Source organism: Pygocentrus nattereri, chromosome 22, assembly GCF_015220715.1.
Source record: "Pygocentrus nattereri isolate fPygNat1 chromosome 22, fPygNat1.pri, whole genome shotgun sequence".
Classification (NCBI taxonomy): Eukaryota; Metazoa; Chordata; class Actinopteri; order Characiformes; family Serrasalmidae; genus Pygocentrus; species Pygocentrus nattereri.
Window position 1 is genome coordinate 1,956,891 of NC_051232.1, and position 22,423 is coordinate 1,979,313.

At 40.0% G+C, this 22,423-nt stretch overlaps 1 protein-coding gene across 1 annotated transcript in view; it reads right to left on the minus strand.

Annotated features, from left to right (window-relative positions):
- The window catches only part of klhl5 (kelch-like family member 5), a 106,606-nt gene extending 86,988 nt beyond the window's left edge, over positions 1-19,618 (minus strand). Inside the window, exons 1-2 of the mRNA XM_037532840.1 lie at positions 19,235-19,618; positions 5,537-5,628 (exon numbers count right to left, since the gene is read on the minus strand). The gene's annotated coding sequence lies outside the window, so the exon portion shown is untranslated. The remainder of the gene's footprint in view (positions 1-5,536; positions 5,629-19,234) is intronic.
- Positions 19,619-22,423: the final 2,805 nt, after the last annotated feature.

The window sequence follows — 22,423 nt, forward strand, 5'->3', positions numbered from 1 at the left end:
CACAATAAAACCAACAATTAGCTCGTTAATTGGTGCAGTCGTGGGCTGGAGGTTAGGGAACCAGCCTTGCGACCGGTAGGTCTCTGGTTCAATCCTCTGAGCTGATAGTCTGTGAATGAGGTGCCCTTGAGCAAGACACCTAACCCCCAACTGCTCCCCGGGCGCTGCGGATTGGGCTGCCCACCGCTCCGGGCAAGTGTGCTCACCGCCCCCTAGTGTGTGTCTTCACTAGTGTGTGTATGTGGTGTTTCACTGCACGAATGGGTTAAATGCGGAGGTGAAATTTCCCCTCTGTGGGACTAATAAGGGTCACTTAATCTTAATCTTAAAAGACCTATTCGAGCCAGATGTGCTTTACTTGGGAAGGTGCTGTAATCTGAGTGATTACTGATGATGTCTGAATCTACAATGTCAGTTTCTACAAATCTGCTAAGCAATAATTCTTGACCACATTGCTCTCTATAATTTGGAGAAACTAGTGCTTCCTATGCAACTGTAGCCCAGTTTGAAATGAACTCACATTACTGTAATAACAAAACCTGGTAAGAGATGACAGCACCTCTTTTTTGGTGACTGAAAGACAAGGCTAACCACTGAAATGGAGCTTGACTTGTCACAGTTCCTTTATCCTCAAGCTCAACATAGGACAACTGAAATGTGAAACATTTTCACTGGTGGTGTCATTTTTCTAAATGAGAAAAATGTAATAAGTACCTCCTGCAAGGCAATGTGATTTCTTGAGGAGTATTTGTTAAGTGGAATGGGCCTACTTTATATATATATATATATATATATATATATATATATATATATCATTATTTATTCTGAAACAGTCTAACATGTAAAACAGCTGTGAATTTGTGTAAGTCATGCTGTTGGCTCCATAGGCGATTTCTTCATATAGGATAGTTGGGCATGTTATTTTATATGTTATATGTATATTTTAGGAATGCACATTGATATCATCACAATGAATCATGTTGCTGTCAGCAGATAATTGCTTAAAAATTACACTGGGTGACAGAAATATTATTTTTTTGTCACATGAACTAAAAAAGGTGATTCTAGTAGGATGTTTTCAGCTGATTTTAAATGTGTTTTAAGGTATATTTTCTAAAAGCTAGGGATTTTATGTGACACATGACTGAAATTTTAAAGAAAATGTTTAGGTTAAAAACAAAGATTAATAATATTTCCTAAAAACATTCAGCTTTTTTGCTGCTTCTGGAATGACTTATTTGATAGCAGTTAGCATATTAAGGCACCACTTGGAAATTACTTGATGAAATTGCTGGCCATGCTCACCACTGACAGAGCCGAGGTTCTCAGAAAAGAACACAAATGTATTTTTAATGACACGTTGCACACAATAGCTTTGTATGACGTCAATAGGTCACTCATTATTTTGCAGTAATTTTCTGCTAGATGATTTCCAGAAAGTTCTTAGTAACAAACTTGAACAACAGCCATGTTGCTTTTTCTGCTTCACTCATTTTATCACTCCACTATTACTTATCTAATTTAAGGATCTACAAAAATTCCTTCATTGGTCTTGGCACTACTAATTAGCTCTATTTAGAACTATGAGCTTGACAAAAGCTCTTCATCAATCCAAGTCTGATGTGTAAAGTCATAACAGAACCTTTTCTGGACTGACCAAAGGCATGTTAACCACATTTTTCATTTGAAATCAGTGGTTGATCGTAATGCATAACTGAATATTCAGCATACAAAAATATGTATAAAACACAAATTAGTTATCACCTGTGCAAAAAAAAAAAAGCAACGGTGGGCTACTGCACTAAAATGTATCCATTGTATACTTGTTCAATGTATATGTTACCAACATTTATGTATCAGCATCAGCAGATATGTATATTAAAAATACTGGATATTGGCACTGGCTCCTTTTCCCATATCCCTAGTACTTTCAGATGGCCATGTTAAATGAAGTGCTTAATTTACACTAGTTTAATACAAGGCAAGCCTGGTTTTGAATGCTATTTATGTCACGCATAAGTCTATGGTAGAAGGTATAAAAACCCATGCATTATATGCAGTCCACCTGCCAGTGTATGCTATTGTATCACACTAGTGCTACTTATTATGATCATAATTCTGACATGCTGTATCCACAGCTATGTCACGAATATCCATGAAGACGGATTTAGTTAGATCTCTCTAGGACACTCACAATCTAGGACTGTTATTAGCATAATAACAGGCTCTAAGTCAGGCTTTACCTGATCAAACTTACAACACAACAAGTTGTATGCAATTAAAAAAAACAAAGCTGTACCAACATAGTCCATTAGCTAAATTAGCAACTCATATTTTTTTAAATAAGTTTTGCTATAAAAAGTTGATGTGTTCACATATTTGAAGCATTTTTATTGCCTTTGTATATTATTTTCAGCTGTCACTGCTGTTCTGTATATCTGTTCTGATCTACATATATGTATCTTTTATGTCTCAATTTGTCTCAATTATGTCTTAATTATGTCTAAGCCTCAATTTGTTCTGTGCTTGTTAAGCCTTTGAAAATGTATGTTTATGGTCGTCTCTAAATTCTCGCTCACTCATTCTCTCCCATGTCCTGGAGGCACGGCAAGTTCTTCTAGGAGCACGGAGAGATGAAAATGTATAATCTAACATAAATCATAACACCATAAAAAAAAGGCAGGGAGTTAGCTGGCTAGTTAATATAGGATGTATAGCATCAAGAAACACATTTGTTTGTTGTCACGGACAAAATGAATAACTTCCAACCTTACATAAAGTTAGTCCGGAAATCTCATTTTCAATTTTCCAGAAAGCCATCTTCTATTTTATTGTCCATTAATTTAGTAAAATGAATGAGTTAAAATGATGTCATTTAACATGTTCATGTGACACGTTATCAGTATTTTGACTGCCTGTTTCAGAAAACGTGAATCACAAAGCTTAGACTTGCAACTGTTACGTCAGAGTTTCAAATGAACTGCAGGACACTACATTATGCAACTGAAGTTCAGTTTCGTTTGATGCAGGTTTTCAGGACCTAGAGTTGCATGAAAGTTTCACAGAGTAAAGAAAGACCAAGGTGATTTCTACTTGCATTCACCCTCAATCATGCACATGTTTACACTTTGCTACAATTACACAGAACCACCTTGAGAGTGTAAAAAATCAATACTCATTCTGTAGCTGCCAGCATAGGCTAAACGTGCTTAAGAGTTTACAAAGTGATAATTATAAAAATAAAAACATTTTTAGAGGCGATGCCTCTTAGTGATGAGTTGGCTCTTTGAACTGGCTTTTTTAAGGAAATGCTGGGAGGTGAACAGCCCTTTATTTATTTATTTATTTTGGTAAATTAATTGTTTTTCATGGCTCATTCTTGATGAGATTTGCATGCATTTTGCCCATCCACCTATATTGTGATCGCAATCTCAAAATTCATCCAGTGAAACTGCATAACTTCTGACATACTTTTTCAAATAGCAAACATAATGCAATTAATTACTTAACTAGAAGGTAGAGTTTTAGTGAAAATTAAATGATAATATTGCTAATTTGAATAATTCTGGGAATAAAAAACTGGCAATGCTACAGACCGAAAGGCCGTTTAGAAGCTGAGAGACCCGGCTCTAAATTTATAACTGAGCCAACTGATCTGACTTGATGTAATGAGACGGAATGACCATCACGTATGACGCAAACAACAAAAAACAGTGACTCTCATAGGCTGACCAGCTGGGCAGCCCAGCGAAGACAGCTCATCTAAAAGCTACTATGCATGAGCCAATAATCAAGGTTTCAATATCTGTATCAGAACTTAAATGTGGCATCACACCATCTCTACAACATGGTGTGTAACAGTATCTTATTTACACACCATGTTTTCTTGAGAATGATAATTAAAAGGATCATGACCATTAAAAAGTCTGAGAGTGAGCAGGAAAAGAGACAGAAAGAGAGAGAGACAGGGAATTTGAGACAGCTGTACACTTGGGAGCTGACCTGTATTCGCCCACTGATACACTGAGCACAAGTGAAAGGTGTGTGTGTGTGTGTGTGTGTGTGTGTGTTTTCACTGAACGCCAATGATCTGCGTGCGTGTGCACACATGACAGGTAAGCGGAAGTGCTGAATCTGCAGACCTGGCCCTTTCAATCTTTCTCTCTCTCTCTCTCTCTCTCTCTCTCTCTCTCTCTCTCTGCCTGTCTGTCTCTCTCTCTCTGTCTCTGTCTCTGTCTCTCTCTCTCTCTCTCTCTCTCTCTCTCTCTCTCTCTGTCTGTCTCTCTCTCTCTCTCTATCTCTCTTTCTCTCTCTCTCGCACAAACACGCACACAGTCTCAGAGGTGAGTTCACAATTCTGTAGCTTTTATAGATCTCGTTCATCTGTATTTCATTGCTCTCTCAATGCACACAACTAATGCTCTCTACACACAAAAAAGTCATCTGTGTATTTGTGTACAACTCAACGGTCAATTTATGAGTCTGAGCCAAGTTTCGAGCCTGTGAGGTGAGTTTTTTGAGATGTGAGTCCAAGTCGAGTCTCGAGTGTGTGATGTGTGAGTCCGAGTCTCTGAGCTGCAAGTTTGCATTGAGTCTCAAATCTCTGAGATGGGAGTCCAAGTTGAGTCCCAAGTGTCTGAGGTGCGAGTCAGAGTTGAATCTCGAGTCTCTAAGATGTGAGACAGTGTCAAGTCTCAAGTCTCTGAATCCAAGTTGAGTCTTGAGTATCTGAGGCACGAAACCAAGTTGAGTCTTGAGTATCTGAGGCACGAGTCCAAGTCTCTAAGATGAGAGTTTGAGTCAAGTCTCGAGTTGTAGAGATGCGAGTTTGAGTCAAGTCTCGAGTTGTAGAGATGCGAGTTTGATTCGAGTGTCGAGTCTGAGTCTGAGTCTCTGAAGTGCAAGTCTCTGTTGAGTCTCAAGTCTTAGAGTTGTGAGTCTGAGTTGAGTCTTGAGTTGCCGAGGCGCGAGTCCAAGTCGAGTCTCTAGTCTCTGAGGTGCAAGTCCAAGTCGAGTCTCTAGTCTCTGAGGTGCAAGTCCAAGTCGAGTCTCTAGTCTCTGAGGTGCAAGTCCAAGTCTCATGCAGGCATTGCATTTTATAACAGTAAAAACCTGTCAAATCTGACATGACTTCAAGAAGCCTTTCATAAAAAAAACCTTCAGTAGGAAGTACAAAATTATAGCACTACACAAAGTAAACACAACATATAAAGGAAAGAGCCAAAACTACTTGAAATGACTTCAGCTATAAAAGCTACTGCTCTAGCTAGTACATCTCCTATATAAACTAAACACCAGTCAACTGTTTCAGTTGTTTTTCACTTCAATATTGAAAGGCTGGGTGTTTGAAGTAAAACTGATGAAAACTGACAGAGCAATATGGTTGGCAGCACAAACTGAATCAGTTTTGTCCGTGTTTTTATGTCAGGCTGAAATTTCACAAGTATCAAGACTGAATCGAGTCGCGAGCCGTTTAAGAATGATTCAGAATTGTGGTACAAATCAGCTAACACTCCCCACCTCAGGCATGACTTACCAACTGAAAGGCCGTGTCCAGTAGAAGTATACAGGTGTGCTTCGCTGATCCACTTTTTGGGATGGATGGATGAAGTGCCAGCTCTTTCTCTCCTAGAGAAAAAGAAAAAAAAGGATACAAAAAGAGAAGGTGAGTGAGAGAGAGGGAGTTAAAACTGCTTAGCCATACACCTGCAAAAGTGTTCACCAACTGCTGAGACAAGGGTTTTACAGCCAATTAGGAACTATGTGCTACTGTGTGTGAGTGTAGGCAGGAGAAAAAGTGTGTTATCCATGCTCAACTACATCCCCATATGGTCGTGTTAGCCATGGGCAAAAGTCTCCACTGCCATTTAACTACTTGCAAAGATGTACTCAGCACCATAAACTTAGGGAACTCTGTTTGACATGAACTGATCAATGTAAAATATGCAGTATCATGCAACATACTTGATCCAGCTTGTACCACAGAACTGGTTTTACTCAGGCCACCCCACTAGAAGTGTACAAAGAGATGCACAAATGTGGGAATGCGGGCCAACGCAAACATCCAAATACATATCGGCCCATATCCAGAGATGCACCAATTCCAGTTTCTCTCTTCTAATCCCAATCTGATTCCTGATCTCTGGGCTGATACCAAATAGCAATCTGACTTCAGTGCTTTATTTTATTTTATTTTATTTTAATTGTGTCTAATGCTTGGCTGTAATTAAAGCAAAACAGTAATACAAATTAAAATGACTAAGAATGAAAAACAAGAATGAAGTATCACAAAAAACTTTGTTATTATGCTACTATGGTTATTATGCTTCTGGATAACAAACTATTATTCCAGTGACAACCTTCAAATAAAGTGTGAGTTTTCCCCTCAAAACTTTAGCTTTGCAACTATTACATGTTGCTGTGCTACTAACAGCTGTATCTTATTATTCTGTATCTTATTAAATAAAATCATAAATATGTATTTGAATATCACAGCTAATCTATTTTAATTTGATCTTTTAAGTCTATAGAAAATTGCTAACAACACAAATGTGTGTATTTTTGCTTGCAAAACTGATACAAAACAGGGTTTTATTTTAACACACCAACATTAAACAACTGAGGCAGAATTTATGCTTGCTAGTCTGACTGTCTTAAACAAAGAGGTTTGTCTGTTTTTTGATCATTCATAATTATATCCTGTATGAGCTTTCTGCTCTGTTAATAAAAACAGAAGGTGTTTTTGATGTTTATCATGTTTTGGCATAATGCACTCCAAGTCAAGCTGCAGCTGATGCTGCTTTCAGCTGTTTAAACAACTCATAGCAGCACACAGAGCCAACTGTCTATTTAAGGTGGAGAAAGGCAGGAAGATACGCTGTACTCTTTTGTTTTTGCTGTACAATGCTGTCTTCATCTGGAATTCGAGATGTTTGGCATCGATGGCGCTAAAAATATTCAACACCTGGTGTATTCAACTGCTGTAGTCGACAGGAAAAGTTAGGAAAATTGACTTGTCTTGATGTACTGTTCCATCTGTGGACCGTTGACGGTAGTGGACGGTAGTGGAAGAACTGTCCATTGCAGCTAATTGCAGCTACAATGAAAACAACGTAATATCTGGTTTGCTGTTGTCCATCGACTGCAAACATGAATGTGGCCTCACAGACAGTACTGAATGGGTAAAGACACATCTGGCTGATATCTGAATATAGTCAGGATTGGTTCCAATCCGATTCATAATAACGGATTGGTGAATTTCTACTGATAACAATGCCGAAATTTTACACAGTGTAAAAATTGGAACACAGCGGTTCACACATACAAACACACATCTTCTAAGCTGATTATCCTTCTGGGTCGTGGGGGGAGCTGGAGCCTCACTGATTGAAAGGTAGGATACACCCTGGACAGGTCACCAGTACATTGCAAGGCAGACAGACAGATATATACATTCACACCCACACTCGCACCTAGGGGCAATTTAGCATGTCCAATTGGCCTGATTGCATGTCTTGGGACTGAAGAAACCCACGCAGACACAGGGAGAACATGTAAACACACAAATGACCCTGGTCACCCAACCAGGGAATAGAACCCAGGCTCTCCTTGCTATGAGACAACAGCACTACCCACTGCGCAATATTGTCATGCATCCCAAGGAGCAAAGATTCAGAATATTGTTTGACACAATACAGCGATGTCTCGATTCAATACATTTTTTCAAAAATTCTGAAAATGTGTCTTAGTTTATTACAGCAAGATAACATATTAGGCTTAAGCAAACATGCAAGTCATGAAACAGCAATGTGATATAATTTAATATAATATAATGAGTTGTATCTTTGCACCCCACCCTGCTTCCTGACATTGACATTATAGGCATGCAATTGGTTGTTACATCAAACAAATAATCAGCAAAAGTGCCCCTAAAGGTTTAAATGTCTCTCTCTTCACACAGACACATACACACAAAGCAGTGGGTCTTTTTGGTCTGACCTACAACTCAGCAGTTTACACCCTCAATATCATCCAGAGGATCAGCCAAAGCCAAAAATCACATAAATGCAAACACACACCCTAAAAGCACCCAGTGCAAAACTAGCATTTCCTGCCAAATAGTACACTAAGCATCAAACACACTTTACCCTAAAGACATCTACATTAACACACACATGCACATATGTGCACACACACACACACAAACCTCACACACACATTTTCTAATATCTCCCATAAGAGGAGTGCATCTGATGAGCGATTACTGCCAAAAAGACCTGCTATCAATTATTAAGCCCAGCCTGCGGATAGTATCATCACCACGACAACCAGCAGGTGGGCAGGAGGCCGAGTGGTGTAGCCGGGCATGAATTTTAACTTCGCAGATATAGTGCTTCAGACAGTGTCTGTTTGTGTATAGATGTGAGATTTTTGCCTCAAATGACAGCCCAAAAGAAGATTATAATGCTTCAGTTAGATTTCTCTGAGACAGCAAGCCACCTAACCTTAACCGATCAAAACATATCAATTATTCACTCAACGTATCAATTAATCTCAGCCAGTTAACCAATGAGTCTTTATATGAATTAATCACAACCTATCCAATTACCCTGACCAGATTTACCATGTGGGTGAGACGGATGCCCAGTGGCAATCAACAATGAGGAACTTCCAAAAACATCTGCTTATGTTTGTATAAAAACAATAAAACTGAGAAAAAGAAAAAAGATTCATAATTAAAATGTTAGATTGGTTAGATACAAATCAAATATATTACATCAACACCCCTGCTTTGTCTAAATCTGGTTAATTTGGCAAGAATTGTGTTGGAGTAACACATTTTATTAATGTGTGCCAAATTTTAATCATGTAAGTTTCAAGTGCCATTGTTTCAATGATACCACTGTCAGTTGAAAGAACAACAGTTGCAAGTTTATAATGGATTTTTAGCCTATAATGCACAGTCCAGAACAGTGGTTAACGGTCATTTATAGTTAAGGATGTACCACCATACTGATCTAATGAAACAGACAACTGAAGTCATATTGTAATTCTGTAGACAGCAGCATTACAATATTACAATCTCTGGGTGTAAGCTTGACCTCTTTATGATTATGATGGTAACAGCAAGCTGATGGCTATTTCTAGGTAGTATACCAAGAATTGACGGGTCTTCGTTTTATTCAGTTCAGATGCTTTCTTAAGAGCGAACAGGATGAATGTCCAACAAAAGTCTTAAAACTTGTACTGATACATGGACATGAGAGAACACCCTTCCACAGAATCATAAAGTAACTGAGCCCTAAATTCTTCAGTCTGACAAAGTCTTCCTCTACAGGCAACTCACAAGCTCCATGTTTTTCAGGTAAAACTCCCCACTTAAAATTTTAAATTGCAGTGTGTTAGATTTAGGGAGATTTATTAGCAGAAATGGAAAACCATATATATACATATATATATATATGGTAAAAAAAATATAAAACCATATTTTCATTAGAATTTAATCACCTGTAACTAAATTTACTTTTCGTTAGCTTAGAATAGGCCCTTAGTATCTACACAGGGAGCAGGACCACTTCCAACAGGGGCCGCCACATTGTGTCGCCATGTTTCTACAGTAGCCCAGAATAATAAAAAAAAGCAAACACCACCTCTAGAGAGCGTCTTTTGCACTTTTACCCTGAAGCAGCAGCTCGAACTTGGTGGTGTAATAGCACATTGGAAGATGAAGGAAAATCAGTGGGGGTTGCTGGTGCTGATCATTTTGTGTTGTTAAACGTTTAAGATTCTGACAAATGATTGTACTTATTGTTCAGCACAAAAAAGCAAGATAGGATGAAACCTAATCTTCAAAGAAACAAAAATATAAAGAAACAAAACAAAATTGGGACAGGCAACAGTAGAAAACCTGGCTGCCATCATAGGTTCTACTACACACTTGGAAAGGGAGGAATGAGGGAGGGGTTCAGCTGGTTGCAATTGGCAACCTCACCACCAGATGTCTCTAAATCTTACATACTGCACCTTTAAGACAACACTGTTGCTTATACAGGCCTTAATAAAACTGAAAAAAAAATCTTTTAACACTATGTAACAGCTATATTGAGTCAAGGTCTGCCAACTTTGTGAAAGCAAATCAGTTTTTTTGTGTTAGTTTAAAATTCCCCCTTAACAACACTAGTTTATTCGGTCAGGTTTAGATTGTAGCATGTCACAGCAGTCTGTTCTAGTCTGACTGCATGTCAGGCGCTAGGTGCCTTTTTGTATGTAACAGCACGTATGCAACAGTCTCTGGAGACCAATTAGTCATGAGTCGTCATGGAGGAAACGTGGTCCATAATGGCTCCACATCTGGCCAGTGGCGGTGGCAGCTGAACTGGGGGAGTATATCAGTAGGAAACTGGAAGAGCTCTGGCAAGCAGTGAAAGTTATGAGCCAATAAGGGCTGATTCAATGTGATATGACCAGCGTAGCTCTTGTTCTTTTCCATTATTATCCTTTACACAATTCAAGACTTTCTTGGTTAGAGTAGAGCCTGGCATTAACAGTGACACTGGAATAAAATACTGTACAAGGACAATCATAACTCACCTCAAATGTTAATGGTTCACTGTAATTAATAATCCTTAATTTACACTCACACTAATCTATAAAAAACAACATACTCTAATATCTACATGTTCTACGCTACTCCTTGCAGCAGTATTTTATAGCAGGGTTCCTTATGATGTAATTGGCCAACATTTCGACATCCTGCTTCCATGGGTGAAGTCACTTCAGATTCATTATTTATCTCCCATCCATCACATATTTATCATTCTCTCCAGAGAGAGAGAGAGAGAGAGATAGCCTATTTTTAAATGACCTCAGATGAGAGCCTATTATTTACTAACTACCTTGACTCAGACACAGATGCAGAGAGACAGCGAATATAGAATAATAATTATTTTTCTAGGTGAGACATCTTCACATTTCTTTTTCATTATTAAACCACCCACTGCCTTCTGTCCTGTTGTTCTAACATGTCTAACCCACACTGATGAAACTGTGCAGTATTGTGGTCTTGCTAACATTCTGCAAAATAGTGCAGCTCCCAGCTTAAAACAGGGATCTAACAACAACAACGTGGCAACCGGAACGGTCAAAATAATATTGGTAACAATCATGCAATATGATGATTCGCAAATCCTTTTCAAACTATATTCAATTGAATACACTACAAAGATATTTAATGTTCAAACAGGTAAATTTTATTGTTTTTTGCAAATATTCACCCATTTTGAATTTGATGGCTGCAACACGTTCCAAAGAAGTTGGGACAGGGGCAACAAAAGACTGGGAAAGTTGTGGAATGCTCAAAAAACACCTGTTTGGAACATTCCACAGGTGAACAGGTTAATTGGAAACAGGTGAGGGTCATGATTGGGTATAAAGGGAGCGTCCCTGAAAGGCTCAGTCGTTCACAAGCGAGGACGGGCGAGGTTCACCACTTAGTGAACAACTGCGTGAGCAAATAGTCCAACAGTTTAAGATCAACGTTTCTCAACGTGCAACTGCAGGAATTTAGGGGTTTCATCATCTACAGTCCATAATATCATCAAAAGATTCAGAGAATCTGGAGAAATCTCTGCAAGTAAGTGGCAAGGCAGAAAATCAATATTGAATGCCCGTGACCTTCGACCCCTCAGGCGGCACTGCATTAAAAACCCACATCATTCTGTAACGGATATTCCCACATGGGCTCAGGAACACTTCGGAAAACCACTGTCAGTGAACTCAGTTCGTCGCTCCATCTACAAGTGCAGGTTAAAACTTTGCCATGCAAAGCGAAGCCACATATCAACACCACCCAGAAACGCCGCCGGCTTCTCTGGGCCGAGCTCATCTGAGATGGACTGACGCAGAGTGGAAAAGTGTCCTGTGGTCTGACGCGTCCACATTTCACACTGTTTCTGGAAATCATGGACGTCGTGTCCTCCGGGCCAAAGAGGAAAAGGACTGTCTGGATTGTTTTCAGCACAAAGTTCAAAAGCCAGCACCTCTGATGGTGTGGGGGGGTGTTAGTGCCCATGGCAGGGGTAACCTGCACATCTGTGAAGGCCCCATTAATGCTGAAAGGTACATACAGGTTTTGGAGCAACATCTGCTGCCATCCAAGCAGCGTCTTTTTCAGGGACGTCCTGCTTATTTCAGCGAGACGACGCCGAGCCACATTCTGCACGTGTTCCAACAGCGTGGCTTCATAGTAAAAGAGTGCGGGTACTAGACTGACCTGCCTGCAGTCCAGACCGTCTCTCATTGAAAATGTGTGGCACATTATGAAGCTCAAAATACGACAGCGGAGACCCCCGGACTGCTGAGCAGCTGAAGCTGGACATCAAGCAGGAATGGGAAAGAATTCCACCTACAAAGCTCCAACAATCAGTGTCCTCAGTTCCCAAACGCTTATTGAGTGTTAAAGGAAAGGTGATGTAACTCAGTGGGAAACACGCCCCTGTCCCAACTTCTCTGGAACGTGTTGCAGGCATCAAATTCAAAATGAGTGAATATTTGAAAAAACAATAAAGTTGATCTGCTTGAACATTAAATATCTCGTCTTTGTAGTGTATTCAATTGAATATCGGTTGAAAAGGATTTCAAATCATCATATTCTGTTTTTATTTATGTTTTACACAACGTAAAATTGGAGTTGTATGTTGCTGTGTATTTTGTATACAAAGTCAAATATCTTCAGACGTTCACAGCCAAATCAAGGCAGTGCTATTGGTCAAGGATGCGAATACAGGTGGGTAATCTGGCAAAAATGTAATATTGTGATACTTCAAGACATTTTGCATTATATGCCACAATATATATATATATTTACACATCTGACTAGTTGTATCTGGAAAAAATAACTAGTAGTGCTGCATTTAAAAAAAAAAATACAAAAATTGTACTCTATTGTAACACAATATGATATATTATGATAACAATATATATTGTGATATTGCCTAGCCCTAAATGAGAATTCACAAAAGTCAAATCTGACTCCCTCTGGAAATCTGTGATGTGAAACTGCTCATCACAGAGAATTCTATTAAAATAAAAGTAATTATGCATGCAAAATGTTGTTAGAATAAGCTAGTGTGACTGAGCCTTTACTCAAAGACAAACTGTTACCAAACTGTGGCTTTGGAAGTCTCTTGTTACTAAACAATGGAAAGAAATATGTTAATTTACCGCTGTTTGCTGAGCCACTGAAAATTAAACTTCTGACTCTCTCACGACTCTCAAGAAACTCTTCAAAAAACAGAAGCTCTTACAATTAAAAACAAATACCCTAATACTGCTCAGCATACAACACTATGCTGACTGTTAACTGTACCCATGGACCAAGCATTGAATGTTTAGTCTAGTCATGTCTTTTACTTCCTTTCTCTTGTCCCCTGCACTTTTCAAAACATTACGCTCATGTCTAAGATTGTGAATAAAAAGCAAATTCAGCCTCGCTCAGCAAATACTGCTGGTTTGTTTATGTCACTGGTGAGTAGTGACGCAGGCTAATGAGGAGTAAGTGTCAGAACTATTGATTCATGTGCTTTACCACTATTTAGTAAACGACATAGTTCTCCCATGTAGATCACACTACTAATGAGGGAGTAGGGACCCGTTTTGGACACAGCCGCAGTCTTTGAGTCATGCTGGGCTCAGAATTTCCATACAGAGAGTTCTGAGTGCTAGAAGCAATAATAACTGCTTTAAAAAATCACATTTAAAACAAACTGCATCTTACAGTGTTACTCAATATGGAATTACATACATAGTACTTTAAGGGTATTTAAGGGTTAATAATGTAATTTATTCATATTTTGAGTAAGAAAAGTTTTTTTTTACCCTAATGAAAAAACGATAAGGCCTAAGCTATGTGAGCTGCGTTCTGAATGTGCGTGTACACTCAGTTAGAACTTATCACAGCGCATCCATCAATCAAGGCAGCACGGAACGGATTTAATACAGCATAACCACCTTTTCTCTTTAATCAATTAGAGAAACAGACCGTATTTTTTTCACAGCTAATCCAAGCTGTTTAGAAACAGAGTCTGTCAACAATCTTAGTTTATTTCTCACGAGAGCACCAAACTTCTTGTCCTTGAGAATGTGTCCTTTCCTTGCATTTGTAAGAGGGTGTGGGGGTGTGTGTGTGTGTGTACACCTATTCTCTTGCATCGCCACCTCTCGTTCCCCTACCCCAGATCATTTGTTCAGCCCTCTACAAGCTGTGTAGCTGCACGTGAGGGGAATATCTATGCCTTAAGTGAGAGGAGAAAAAAACAAACACAAGCAAATGAAAAACAAATGTACAAATACGGTGTGTGTCTGTGTTCATGTTTGTGCTTCTGCTCTGTTCCCTCCCTCCCTCCCTCCCTCCCTCCCCCACCCTCCTTTTTTCCTCTCTCTGCCTTTCTCTGTACATTCTATATTTAGTGCTGGGTCATAGTAGGGGGCTAATTAAAAATACAAGAACAGCCACTGGAGGTCTGTGCTCATACATGGGAGAGCTAGAAAACACAGCCTAATACACATTTCTCCCAAAACATCTGTCTCTCAATCACTGTGCACATCACGACAGGCATGGCTAATGTTTTCTTATTTAGACGTGGCTTCATGCACTGTCAGTCATTTCATACCCAATGACTAACACATGAAAACATGGAATCGGCTTTAAATAAACCAACCAACTTTGCAAACATTTGACCAATCATTCGCAACTCATCGTTTTTGCGTAGTTAGCTAATCATCACGTAATGCTGATCCACAAAGTTAGCAGACTTAGCAGTCTTGCACAGAGTTGCATGCTGTCTGAGCACTCATTCACTCAGTCTCTCTGTTTTAACGTATATCCAGGGCTGAAACTTACGTTTTTAAAGTGATTTTCAACCTTAATTGAGTTAACCACTTCATCTGAGGGGGCAGCAATGTGCTTATAGTGTTGTAACTATGTGAGCAGATAATGAAAGCAAGAGAACAATTACGGCTGAAGGTTGGAACCTTAATTTAATGAACTTTTTCACATATAACAGCTCTCTCTCCATGCTGGTGTTCTGACAAACCAAATGACTCCCTGAGGTCACACTGTAAGTGATTTATCAGAATGGCTAATGTTGCCTTTACAAAAATCCCTGAAGCTGATCGTACTACATTACTAAAATTAGTCAGTGGAATATTCTAAGTCGCATCACTTCTGTTATTAAAAAGGTATTGAGCAGTGTACTGTTACAGAACAATCGACAGCTTGTCCTGTCAAACTATGACCTAAAACTGACTAATTGGCTTAAAATACAACTCATTTTGTAAACATTTCCACATGGAAAAATGCCATCCGCTCATCCTGGAAGCCCACAGCTTGCATAGTGAACTAACTAACATGTTAAAATATAAAACCAGCTGAAGACCTATAACATTAACCTAATTTTAGTACATAACCTATTTTAGCATGTGCTCATTACTTACTGTAGCTTAAAATGATGCACAGACTTAAACAAAGTGCCACATATTTTCTTCTTTGGTGGTAATACATTTTACTGTTACAGGTCTTTACATTCAAAACATGCAAACAACAATAAAAACCTGTGCATGGAAGTTCAACGTAATAAAAGTTTTTATAGCCTCTTTTAAATGTGGCACTACCGTTTTGCTGGCGGAGCTGGTTTGAACAAACTTGTGTGAAAACCTCGGAAAAATGAAATATTGAGATACGCATGTCTTTGCTCGTCATTACCACAGTATCAGCCTCGGAATGATGACAACCTAATCAATCACAAATGTTCTTTGGGTACTTTGATGACGCAAGCCCTTCTATAACCACATCACAGCCTCAAAGCTTTTGGTATATTGCAAGTAATTTTTCAACATGTAGCAACACAACTGCAATATTAGGAGCAGCCTTAGACAAACCTCAGCAGCCGTTTTTCATTTGAGTCCTGAGGACACACGACAATGCTGTGACTTGTTTGCTCTAATTACCACAACACAACATTTCAACCAGGCTTGATAATTAGATGAGATTCATTAACGCCTTTGTGCAGAGAGCGAACGTCGCTACTGCTGCCACTTAAACTATATTTCTCTTTGAATGGAAAGACCTCAGAACATTCACTTTCCACCACCAGAAAAGAGCAAAATATGACAAAGCAGATACTGTACGTTTTTGCTCAGAACTACCAATTAAACAAAAGAAACAGACATAAATTTAAGTGTAACTGAACACAAGAAATGGCACGATAGCACTACTTTCTCAAAACGTTCTCAATACCAATATTAAAACAAAGTATGATGAAATATTGTTTTTCTTTAAGCTTTAAAAAGATATTTTTATTACAGAGGAACATACAACACTACGCTATCATGCTCAAATTACACAAACAGTACTGCCCCATAGGCAGCTAACCACACCAGATCACACCAGGCATGTGCTACAGGACTGGAACCAATTATCTGCTAACATCAGCCTAATACCAAAGCCCATTCATGCTGATATGTCATTTGTAGACAAAAGTTTCCAAATAGCCTCGTGTACACCTGCCATTAACATTGTGTGATCCAATCATAAGTGGGCAGCTATAAGTCTTGGGAATGCACTGTGATTCAATCACTTAACCCACTTTGGGAGGTGGTCAGGGGCGCATATGACCACATAACATCTGTAGTGTGAAAGCTTAAACGTATTAATGTGTTGAAGGAACACCTTAAGCAACTGTGTCATCAGAGCAAAAGCAGCTGTATTGCTGTTTGTTTACAAGTTGCATTTGCAATCCATGTGATCTCAACGTTTGTAACAGCTCATAAATGTACATGAACAAGAACCCGTCAGACATTTTTCTCTCACAACAAACACAGCAAGAGACTGACATCCTCTATGTGCATTGCACCCATTCTCCAGTCACAAAATCTGCTCACGTGTGGTCTCTGGAGAAGTAATCCAAACACACAGAAAGGCCAGGTGTAAAAAGACTATATGTCTCACCGTCCACTTATAATTAATTCTCTCAAGACAGGTGTTAATAACAGACGTGAATAGGACCTAAAAAACTTTTTGTACAGTGCTGCACAATACAGTAGCAGTTAGACCACGTCTTCTGGGTTCTTGCTGAACTTCGTTGGAATAAGCAATAGAATCTTCTCAGAGGAAGCCTTCAAAGCACAGTTTTTTGTTCTAATTATGCTACGTCGTCAGCTATTACCAATAATATATTGAAAGCTTTGCCAATTTTTTATCTTCTTTGATTTCCACATTTCAATTACTGTTTTAAATACTGTCTGAATCCAGAACTTCATTCAGAGAAGCCAAGTGATCTGACCAAAGACTGGGCAGAAAAGCAGCTGGCTGTTAGCAAACACTCTAGACTGAATCAGTGTAATAAAACAAAGTGATACAGGCTACGAATCCAGGACTGTCCATCTGCCTATGTATCCATGATGTGTCCATCTGTCATTTGTCCACCTGGCCATTCTGCTAAGCTCTAACACCTGTTACAAAGGATTTCTACATTTTCAACAACGTGCAAATAAAGCCAGGCTGGATGTGAATATGCCTCCAAATTTAGGTACACTATTAATCTAATGGGAAGCACTTATCTTTATGTAATATTCGGCTCTGATTCACTAAACATTTCATGTGTGAACATGAAAACCCCCAATCTTTGCAGTATTTGGCTGAGATTGGGTGGGTTATGATGAACACACTGTCCTGAACATATCACACTTAAGAGAGACCACATTACGTAGATTTCTAACATCCAAGCACCAATAATGGAAGTCTTTAAGCAATATCTGTCTCAGATTCACAGGACAATAACCATGTGCAGGTTCTGTCATGAGTTGTTAACTCACCAAACTTCTTTAAATGTGGGTCAATGTTTCACTGAAACAAGAAAAGAGAACAAAACTATGACACATTCTTCATCTTGGATATGATGTGGTTTTGCCAGGAGATCAAATCCCACAAAGACCTTAACTGATCCTATTTAACTAGATGTAATGTTAGTTTTGCATATTATGTGAAATAAGAGCTGGGCAATATGACAATACTTATTGTTATTGTGATCAATTACAGCACAGTACACCTTTATGCGCATGTTACGGTTACCAGCACTTTCCAGTTGCGCGGCTGACTAAAAAGAGAGCACAATTAATCCAGCTGTATTAGATTTAGTGCAGCATCGTGTGAAATGTTGACTATAAGTGACTGTGTTCATATTTTTGATGCCATTTTTAAAAAGCGTCACAATTTTGTCTGTTGTAACTTAGCAGACGTCAGAAAAATATCATAAAAAAAACAGTATCATGATACATTTTGCCATATCACCCACCTCCATGTGAAATCTTTTGCCCTGCTGTAAATAAAAACACAAACACTACTCATCATTTTCTGATGGTGCCTGCTGGTGTTCAATAGCCAGTAATGACATTTAGTGTTTTCCTGATGGGGTTTTAATCACATAATAAAGGATCACAATGATTCAATAGGTGTTCTGGGACTGATGTCAGTTGCATTTGATGGTTACCCAATGGAATCTAAAGGTGTCCCACAGGAAGCAAGTGGTCTCTAATGACAGCAATTAAAATAATACTAATCCTAATGGTTCTAATGGTCTTTTTTCAGCAGGGTATTTCAGCTTTTTTCTTTACCCTTTTCACTCACTACAAGATCATAATGTGTACTGTGCATCATAAAAAATGCCTTGTCATCTTACATTTTTGCCCGCGCCCAATGAGACCACTTAATAGCATTAGAGTGAGTGGAGGGTCTTCTCTGCGCTCAGTCAGTGGCACCTCACGTATTTGCCTCGACCTAACAGCTGGTCACTCTGGTTAGAGGGTCAAACACAAGGCAGGTGTTTAAGTGCGAGTCTCTTTTTCGGAACAAGTCCAATGTAAACCACTTGTTCGCGACAAAGTGGCTGCTGTGACCTTTCAGAGGCAGAAGAAACCTGCCTGAGCAGCGGGGGAGTGAAAGCAGCGTGTTGACGGGGCACAAAACAGTGATAAACAACAGCAACACCGCACCGGCCAGGCCATTTTCAACCCCGCGCTTGCCTCCTGCTCGAGGCCCCCCTCCCTGCATCCTTCACCGGCTTCACTCGCTTCCTTATTTCGCCTTGAACTCGAAGCTCTCGCTCACTCGCGTCGTGTTTGTTTCCCCTTCGCTCGGGAAAGACCCCCTCTCACGATAAGATGAAGTGAACCCGCTTACCTTCGGCTGGTGGTGGATTAACTGCTGTTGTGAACCTTATCGCTCAACTCGTGAATCAAACTCGCTTTTTTCAGGAGGAGTTGTGGCACTAGTTGGCTTTCTCCTGGCTGCTGATAGTAATAAAAGCGCAGTGTACTTTTTTTGGGTGAAAATATCGTGGAATTGGATGTTAATGCGCCCGTTTATGTCCGTTTCTCAAGCAGCGAACGTTAAAAGTCCGTTACAACATTTTGAATTTTTAAACGTAAACCAGCTGCGCGTGTGCTGGCGCCTAGCTGCGCTACCGGCGCGAGCGAGGCAGCCTCACTGGCTGCTGTTGCACGGAGGAAATGGTACAGCATTGCTGCCGCATGCACGCCTGTGTGCCGTTTTCACAGCAACTCTGACACCGTCTGCAACGCAAACGCCGTAAATGAGAGTATGAACCCAGCACGTTCACGCTGATGCATGGAATACGAAAAGCCACGTGTACGGGTCACTGCAAAGACCCCATGCATGGCCAGGTTTCTTTTGCAGCATCACAGAGTGGGAGACAGTAACGTTTTGCCCTTGTGGACATCATATGCCTAGCAATTCTGGGCCGTGGCCAGTCTCTCTCTCTCTCTCTCTCTCTCTCTCTCTCTCTCTCTCCTCTCTCTCTCTCTCTCTCTCTCTCTCTCTCTCTCTCTCTCTCTCTCTCTCTCTCTCTCTAATGGTGATCATTTTTAAACCACAAACATCCATAACATCTCGTTTCTACACTCATTGTCCATTTTATCAGCTCCCCTGATCACATAGGAGCACTTTGCAGTTCTACAGTTAGTCTGTAGTCCATCTGCTTCTCTGCATACTTTCTTACCCTGTCCTACAGTAGTCAGGACCACCACGGAGCAGGTATTATTCGGGTGGTGGATCATTCTGTGCACTACAGTGACACTGACATAGTCATGGCATATTAGTGTGTGTTGCACTGGTACAAGTGGATCAGACACATGGGGTTTTTAAACCCTGTCCACTCTATCACCGTGGTGGTCCGTCTTGTAGATGTAAAGTCAGAGACGACAGAGGCTCAGCTGTTGCTGCACAGTTTGCGTTGGTCATCCTCTAGTCCCTCATCAGTGGGCGCAGGACACTGTTGGCTGGATGCTTTTGGTTAGTGGGCGATTCTCAGTCCAGCAGTGACACTGACGGTGTTTAAACATTCCAGCAGCACTGCTGTTTCTGGTCCACTCAGACCAGCACAACACACACTAGCGCAACACCATCAGGTGAGTGTCACTGTAGTGCTGAGAATGACCCACCACCCAAATAATACCTGCTCTGTGGGGTACTGAATACTGAAGAACAGCGTGAAAGGGGGCTCACACAGTATGCAGAGAAACAGATGGACTACATGATAAGCAGAGCTGGTAAAATGGGCATTGAGTGTAGATCCAAGGATGTGGTTTTAATGTCATGGCTGAAAAGTGTATGTTTACTATAGTCTCTCTTTATATCTACTACTTTATATCTCCATCATATTACATGACATATATGAGTTTATGGCATATGTCAGCATAAGGAGTTCATAAAAAACCAACCAGCAGGCCCTTGTTTTATCCCTATAACACATGTACTCTGTGTTAACAGTGTTTCCCTACTGTTTCCTTCACTTAAGATGCATACTAGTCAAAATATGCACGTCGAATTATACTTCAAATATGTGAAAGAAGGAGGGAGTTCTATCTTAACTTCTCTTTCTGTTAAATAAGTGATGGGGGGGGGGGGGTAAAACACTCGTCATCCATCCACAGAGCAGAAAAAGAAAGAGCGATTGAATACGTTTAAAGCCGTAATCCCCCATGATTGTGCTCCACACACGTCAGCCAAAAAGTTATTTTTTGCATCTCGTGGTTGATGAGGCCTTATGTAGGTCACAAGTGCGCTAAATGAATTCACCATTGCACAATACTGCCGTAATGGCCTTGTGTCTGAGGAAGGCTCTCAGAGAAGGAGAATTACCTTATGAGGTTACATTATGATTGAATTCCCTGGTTCTTCGATTTCTGTTAAGCTGAGCTGTTTGCTCGTGTGACACATTCTGAAAGTGACTTTCTCAAGAGAAGATAAAATGCAATATCTAGTATGACTTGGCTGTTTGTTGGATTTATGATAAAGGACATCGTTGTTATTAACCATTAGGAGTTGTTTTGATCAACACACGGCCCTGTTTGTGTCAAATTTTGATAAATACACCCCGAGCAAAGTTGCATATGGTATTATGCAAATGTTGCACATTTGGGACTACTAAATGCAGCAGTAGTCAGGCCCGCCACTCTACCACCATGCTTGAGTGCTCTCTCGGGTAAAGAAAGGAATGGAAAACACATGGCTGTTGCAGGCTATGTGATGTCCTCTTGCCGCAGTAAGCTGAAAGCTGCAGGCAGGCCGTTCTGAACCTGCTGGACAATACTGATAAGAGCCCTTCGTTCTCCAGGCACTCGCGATCCCACTGAGGGTTCCCGCAGGAACCTTATCCTGGCCTACTGCGATAACTGCCCGATGGTGCGCCCACAGAGAGCTGCTTCCAGAACAGCAGGGACATCCCTCAGCCTCCAACTGACAACACTTCACTGCTGCTGAGTGGATTGGTGGGATTGGGAGTGTGTATCACAACAGCAGAGGTTTAGTCAGACAGCAAGAAATGGTCTGCGTTTGTAACACAGCCATTTGTGGAGTTAGGATGTTGTAGTACTATAGAAACCACTGCAGTTCACTATAGCCTAATAGGTAGTCAGTTATTTGTTCAGAACACAGAAATGAAGTGCCACATTACATATTGAAAAAGTAGTAATTACAATACAGGTCATTTTCCTTGAATACTTAACTGCTGCATTAAAAACATACACGAGTTTTAAAAGAAACCTCATCTGCACTCTGAGTAATTCAACAAATGGCTTCTTGCAAATACTGAAGTACCTGCTAAAGCCTGAGTAGACTGATAAATCAACGTGGCAAGTCTTCAGAGTTTCTATAATGTTGATAATGTAAATCTGAAAAATATTGTTGCTTTGGGGACTATTTTTCTTAACGACGCCTTACATGCATGTCTCCATCATGAATGTGTTTCAAAAATGTGTTTTAAGCCAAAACCTAATCCAGAAAAAACTATTGTAAAACAAAGTCGAAAGTATCAGACAACATATTTTTAATTATTTTTGTTTAATAGTT